Here is a 6,000-nt window from a genome sequence, read left to right as displayed (position 1 = left end):
TCCTTTCCATGTAACCCCTGGCAAGCAAAGTTCTCTTCATTGTTGTAGAAATAAAAGAAGCTTCCAACATTCTTACTGACTTTCAAAGAACAGTTAAATCTACAGAGAGTAGGAACCATATTGCAAATAATCCTTTAGCTTCCAAATACCTAATAAAAATGTTCCTAATATAGCAGAATTACAAGACTTGCTGACCAATCAATTGACTGATTGGACTTTGGGAAATGAAGAAAACAACAACAACAAAAATGCTCGTACACAGCGATTGCAAATTGCACAAGAAAAGCCAGCTGATTTCTAACCAGTAATTGCTTATTTTCTTATTTTTAAATGTTTAATTCACTCAACCCTGCTTACTCTTGAATGAAATGAGATTAAATCCATATGGTGACTGATAGGCTATGTGCTCAGAGGATTCATGCTAGAATTTTCTCTAATGTGAGAAAATAGCTTAGAAGTCTAATCTGCGTGATCTGTGCCCACCTGCAGTGCCAAACGTGTCTAGGTTGCTCCAGATAATGTTTCCAGGAAACTAACTACCATGCAAGTACAGGACTTGTTGCCTGGCAACCTCAGGAGCCAAACTTTGTCTGTGTTCCACAAGCGCTTCTTTGAGGTGAGTCCATGGTTATTTTAAGAATTCACCTCAGAACACTATGACCTGGTATCTACACTGAAGCAATTTCAAAGGAGACACTTTTCTATTAAATTACTATAAATTCACATTACTTCAGTTATCCTGAATAACCAAAAATTTTACAAAGAAACTCTGAGACTTTATCATCATTGCAGTCCTTACTACTTAATGGGCATGAAGGGTCCCCTTCTTTCTCAGGTTGACCTAGAGTAGTGATGCTAAGGGTGTGTTTCAGTGACAGTAGCAAATAGTTGGAATTAGAAGCTTGCCACTTTCAATAGTTTGACCACTTGACCCTCAACAGTATGCAACATTGAATTGTACCTAACAAGTTAAAAATGCTTAGGTGAGAAGGCAGGCAGTGGATTAAGGCCTCATACAGCACAACTCACTGAATCAACATAAAATCAGATAGGATTAATGCAATTATTTCCTTCCATAAGTGAGAAAACAGAATGACAGAGAGATTGAATAATGTTATGGAATTTTACAGAGAGATTGAATAATGTTATGGAATTTTACATTTAAGGTTTAATTTTGGCCCTTCCAGTTTGACTGTAGCCTTTATTTTTGAAGGCTCTGAAACCAATTCTTACCTGAAGAAGAATTTAAGTAATGTCAGACTAACATATCAATGACTTCAAGAAAAAAAATGTTATTGCATTATTTCTAAAGCCAAATTCCTACCTTCTAGGAATTCTTTTATCAGAATCAACTTTTCCAATTTGAAAGATATACTTCACCCTACCAATCTCAATAGATTATTAGAGGAACATTATTTTTGAGCATGAATTAATTTATTATTATAATTAATTAATTATTCATTCATCCATCAACTATAAGGTGACAGCAATCCAATTTATACCAATATTACACAAATAATTCCTTGATTTGTAGTAATTAAAGTATGTGCTTTGTGTTATAGTGACTAAAAATTTAACCTATTATTGTTTGATTATGTGTGCGTATGTGTGTGTTTGTCAAATAACTAAAAACCAAGTTACTAGCTAATAAAGGGATATAATGTTTGGCCAAATGTATTTTCATAGTAGAACACACAGCTTGAATGCTTTACATACTAGAGCACAGTTCTTGAAATACAATCCTTCATTGTCACAGTAGAAATATGGAATAACGTACCTCTCAAATTTGTTTAAAGTGATAATAAACACAGATAAAATCATAAAGAGAAATAATGTCAGGACATTAAATTACATTCTCCCCCTAGGAAGTATATTTGAGTTTTTTCTTAAAAGTTGATAAAGAGAGTCACTATTATAGAGAAAGAATTTAGAAAGGTCAAGGTGTGAGGAAGACATTCCAGGTAGAATGGACACAATACATAATAGCAGTAAGACGAAAAAACATCTACTGTGTGCTTACTATGTGCTGCCTGTTATATTAGAGTGTTTTGCTAGGGGAACACAAAACTCCTGCTCTTATATCGGGCAGGAACTTACACTAACAGTAGGGAAAACAGATGCTCATAGAGGAGTAGCGGATACCACACAATAAAAAGGATCGGCCTGCTACAGTAGGAAGAGTATTATGAGTTAAAATCAGTATCAATAAGGAGAACAATAGTGAAAATCTTCCTGAGAAAGTAAAATTTGAGCAAAAAAAAAATTAGACAGATAGAACAGACCTCCTGATGACCCAGGAATAAACACTGATGGGCAATTACCTATGCCCTCATACTATATCAACAAGGAAACAACTACCTGACAAGAGGGAACTGACGCAGGAGTGGTTTACAATAAGGTTAGCATGATGTTGGTGGCTTGACTATATAGAAATATGAAAGTTACAAAAGACTTAGGGAAGATTGTACTATTATTTAGATTAAGTTATTGATTGGTACCCTAAAGTATACAGATTAGCACATTTAGTCCTTATCAAAATCTCATTTATTCTCAAAGGAGCTCAGATTATTAAAGAGAGGAAGGATAATCACATTATCCACAATGATCATCATCTTATATGTAAGCATCTCCTACAATGTCAGGACAACAGAAACTACATTGCTGAGGCAATTGCTCAGGTAGAGCAAGTACCTTCACCACTGTGCTAAAGACATCTTTTCATAAAATGATGAGTGAAACAATTGATATAGACTTAAAGCAGTATAACTTCCAGGATGGATAGTTGCAGGGAGAAGAAATGTACCATGACAGGTCAGGGCTGTTGATGAGAATGTGGACTGTGATGATTACATAACTCTGCTGCTTTCTTTCCCTATACATGATCTTTTCCCTTGTTTATAAAGCATTTGAGTGTGTGTGTGTGTGTGTGTGTACACCATAGTCTATGAAGACTGACCAACTGTAAAATTGAAAACTTATAAGGTCAAGTTAAATCTGTTAAATATTATAAGCTAAGAAACTGTAGGACACATACCATTCAATCAAAAGCATATTGACAGTAAGCAAAACTTGTCAGGAAATTTATTTGTTATTGCATAATAGGAATTCATCTCTTAATGAGACTGAAAACAACAGGAAAGGCTAGAGAAACATGGGTTCATGATGAGGATCTAGCAAGCACAAAACAGATTATTTAAGCTTCTATTGATAGGTATGTTGGATGAAGAACATGGATCTTTCTTGCTGGATCAGGGCTTGAGTATTGTGTACAGCCCATCTTAGGCCAATATCCTTTTATTACTAACAATACAGGTAGATTGAATTATTTAGTTTGCCACTCAGTGCTCATGGAAGAACTAGAAACATTTTCAATAATGTTTTCTTATTGTCTATGTTTTTTTCTGGTTAAATTACTTCATTGCTTTTAAATGTAGTGCAACAATAAACAGGAATCCCACATGGCCAGTTTCTTACATGGCAACACTTTAAAGATTCCACAGTCTAGCAAGAGTAATTAAAAAGCAATTTTGGCCTTTACTTGTAGCTTTCAGTGAACATTAATGAGGATTCAACTCCTAACCCTCAGTTGGAATCCACAAGAATTGCTTTGCTCCCTACTCTACAATTCTCCCATTTTCGAGGTGTTTTGAGTCTCTCATTAGGTAATTTTCTTCATCTCTTTCCATAAAACCCCCTAAACCATGTGCCTACAAAGCATCTTGGCTTTCCCATCTCCCTGTAAGCTGCTGGAACCCCAGTCTCTCCAAGAATGTATGTAAACACTGACTACTGCACACCAGCTGTTCCCAATTGCTTTGCAAGGCCTGGGAGAAGGGGGTGGCCCTACAGCCTGTATTGCCTGGATCCCCCTCAGTCTGTGAAAGTTAGCATTTATCGACTGCTTAGCATCTGCATTTCTTTTCACATTCACCTGGGCTGCCTCAGAAGTTGTAGTGGAGAATTCTCAAGGTCGAATCCTGGTCACTAAAATTCCTGTATATAGTCTAACACTCAAAATGTAGTAGAAGATGACTTAAGAGCTCCTCGAGGTAACCTTGTTTTTCTTTTTTTGTTTGTTTGTTTTTGTTTTTTTGTTTGTTTGTTTTTCGAGACAGGGTTTCTCTGTGTAGTTCTGGCTGTCCTGGAACTCACTCGGTAGACCAGGCTGGCCTCGAACTCAGAAATCCACCTGTCTCTGCCTCCCAAGTGCTGGGATTAAAGGCGTGCACCACCACCGCCTGGCCTTGTTTTTCTTTATTCTGAGCCAATGGCAGAACTTACTATTATCAAAATATCTAAGTCAAAATAAAATACTAATTTCTTCATGTCCATGTTCTTAACAGCTTCTCATAAGATTATGTGTGTGTGTGTGTGTGTGTGTATTCCCACCTTGAATTTAGTTTTTGTTGCATCCCTCATCAAGAGAGGAACGTATAGAGTGCATGATGTTTTTCCATGTAAGACCTAAAGTAACATGAATAAGTTATTCATTTTTCATTTTACTTAGCTATCAGATCCAATCTAATCAGATGATCAGTTAATTGAGCAAGACCAGGTGTTATTCCAGTTTAGTATCTTAGTTAAGCCACAAAAAACTTTACAATTAAATGTTTTCTGGTCACAACAATTTCCATGTAAAGAGATCTATGGGGTACTTCTGTGAACATTAAGTTCAAGAGTATAGAACATCACATCATTGGATCTATTTGAACTGAGTGTTGGAAGAGTCATGGGATCCTGCAATATGCCTTTCTTTGTAGATTAAATGCTGAATTGTGTAAGCCATTAGCCGTCCTTTTGTGCTCTTAATTTCAGAGTACTCTAACAAGTCTACAATTCATGATTTTTTCAACCATTCTCTTTTTTTCCTTACTGCCAATGTTGGGCATCATCTTTAAGAATCATCTGTCCTGCTGAGTAGTGATTAAATGTGCAGAGCTACATCTTAAATTCAGTCATACTTAAATCCTGTGTTATACTATGGCCTTTATCCTATCAGGTTCCAGTTAAGCTCTCTGAAATCTTCATCAATGAAAAAGTCCAGATCCAGTAGTTTACCTCCTAAGTTTGCTCTATAGCAATATTGGATCTAGGTGGAAATTTTTATGAAAAATATTTTTACCATTTGTATTTTTGTATAAATGGATATTTAGTGCCATTATGAGTAAGAAAGAATACATTATTTGAAGTCAGTAGAATGCAATGAAAGTTATAACTATTTACATTCATCTTCTAAAATGTTTTCAACTATATTCTTTAAAAGGGCTATTTTTCCAATCAAATATCAAAATATGGGAGTGATCAGACAGCATCTTATCAAATTCTTTGCTTATTAAATAACCCATAAAACTAGATGAATAACTTTTTTCTAAATATTTCTCTTGTGACTTTTTATTTCTGAGGAATCAATTTTCTATTCAGGAAAATTATAAGTATGCTAATAAATATATTAATTTAAAGAAATGATTTCTGAGGAAATGATTTTTTATTACAGATAATTTCCACTTATAAACTCTATTCTCTTTGGACAATGCAAACATGAGAGGGGAAACAGATTTCAGAAGTCTGAGCATCAAATATGAATCTTAAGAGAGTTTGGATATCTTTTATTATTTAGAGTCAATATCTCCCATAGATAAACACACCATAGCCACTTTTTATTATTTCCTGGATAACTTCAAATGTAAGTTTCCATGAATAATTAATATTTTAACCATTAGCTTTGACAATAATCTATACTGACCTGTTGATTCTATACCCTGATTTAGTCCCTGTCTCTATAGAATGATTTGCAAATTAGAAATAACCAGAGAAAAATATTAGATTTTCACAGCAGAAGTATATAAAATACTGCAGTAATATATTCATGGTAGAAAGACTATGAATCTAAAACCAAGATTAACCAGTTTCATGATGATCAGGAGGCTCCCACCTGCTGTACACACAGACACACAGACATCACACTCACACACACAAATGCACATACAGTTTCTTCAGTTA

Source organism: Grammomys surdaster, unplaced genomic scaffold (assembly GCF_004785775.1).
Source record: "Grammomys surdaster isolate TR1022 unplaced genomic scaffold, NIH_TR_1.0 185, whole genome shotgun sequence".
Taxonomy (NCBI): Eukaryota; Metazoa; Chordata; class Mammalia; order Rodentia; family Muridae; genus Grammomys; species Grammomys surdaster.
The sequence above is the reverse complement of the archived record's forward strand: the minus strand, read 5'-3'. Positions refer to the sequence as shown.